The 1,390-nt window shown below is 45.3% G+C and overlaps 1 pseudogene; it reads right to left on the bottom strand.

Moving 5' to 3' along the window:
* Positions 1–1,384, bottom strand: part of LOC101653782 — a 6,520-nt pseudogene extending 5,136 nt beyond the window's left edge.
* Positions 1,385–1,390: the final 6 nt, after the last annotated feature.

Below are 1,390 nucleotides of genomic sequence, written 5' to 3'. Positions count from 1 at the left end.
ATAAATATATTTACATATATTACATATACATACCTCTATAAGTGCCCTTTACCTCCTAGCTCTTTCCTCTCTTTCCTTTTACTTTCCTCTTGTCCCACTATCATGCTCAGCCTTCATTTGGGTTACAGTAATTCTTCTCAGTTACATTACCCTTGGTCACACCCCACCAGACCTCCTACACCTTCCTCACCACCGATTTGGATCACTTGTTATTCCCTTGTGCCTGGGTTTGATACCACCACTACCTTTCCCCCCCCACTCCCCCCCTCCCATGTCCCCTGGAACTGTCGGTCCCGCTGTTTTCTCCTCCAGATTGTTCATCCAGCCTATCTTATTTAGACAGGCCTGTGGACATAATAACATGCACAAAAAGAAGACAGAGCAAAACCAAGCAACAAATTACAAGAAAATAAAAACAACAACAAGCCAATGACCAAAACAAAAGAAAAAACCAAAATGAAACACAAGAACATGAAAGAAAAGCTTTAAATTAGTTCAAGGGCTGTTTGTTGGCCTTTAGGCATGTTTTCCAGTCGAGTCTGTTGGGCACCATGCCCTGGCCCCAAAGACTATTTTTGGTATTCCCTGGGGACACCTTTGCTCCATTCCCCTAGCTGTTCTGTTACACGATCTTAGTGTTCTGCCTTGGTGTGGTGGGATCAGATCAAGTGGAATTCCCACACTGTGTCTCCCGTGTTGTCCCTTGTAGGGCTATGGGTCAGTGAGAGATGTCATGTCTCATAGTGGGGCCGGCCATATGGTCCTCTCTGTGGATTTGCTGCTCTGAGTGGGAATATCGTCCTCAAGGGTGGGTGGGCCAGGATGTGATCCACTGTCTCTTCTTCCCCCTTCATTTGTTCCCGGGTGCTCTGACCAGACATGTCCCTCTCCCGGAGCTGCAGATTCCGTGCTGTCCTCTGAAATAAATTCTTCTAGGGGGAGGAGCAGGGACAACCTGCATATTTCTACAACATGCCTTTCATACTTCCAGCTGCTATTGTGTTGAGGTCATCTTCCGCATCTCATGTTTTTCAGTGATAACAGCAAATGCGCTATAGAGCAAAGCTAGAGAACCTGGAGTATTAGCCCAAAGCACCCCTTGCCTGGTCACCATATTCAAAATCTGAACATCTTTTGGTTTGGACCAGGCCATGTTTTGTGTTTCCTTCAATCCTAGGTGTAGACCATTCATTGCCCCAAATGCAGCTCCTCTCGTGCAGCATCCTCCTATGGTAAAGAAAGCTCATTCAAATACGCCTCGAGTTTTATTTTCTCCAGTTGGTAAAATAAATTCATCTGTATCCTGAACAAGGTATAAAGGATCCACATTTAAATAAGAAGACAGAGGGTTCATACCAGTTAGGGGAACTACAGCCAAATCTGTGTGAGA

Source organism: Echinops telfairi, unplaced genomic scaffold (assembly GCF_000313985.2).
Source record: "Echinops telfairi isolate 266 unplaced genomic scaffold, ASM31398v2 ScPeMD7_5;HRSCAF=22, whole genome shotgun sequence".
Taxonomy (NCBI): Eukaryota; Metazoa; Chordata; class Mammalia; order Afrosoricida; family Tenrecidae; genus Echinops; species Echinops telfairi.
The sequence above is the reverse complement of the archived record's forward strand: the minus strand, read 5'-3'. Positions and strand labels throughout refer to the sequence as shown.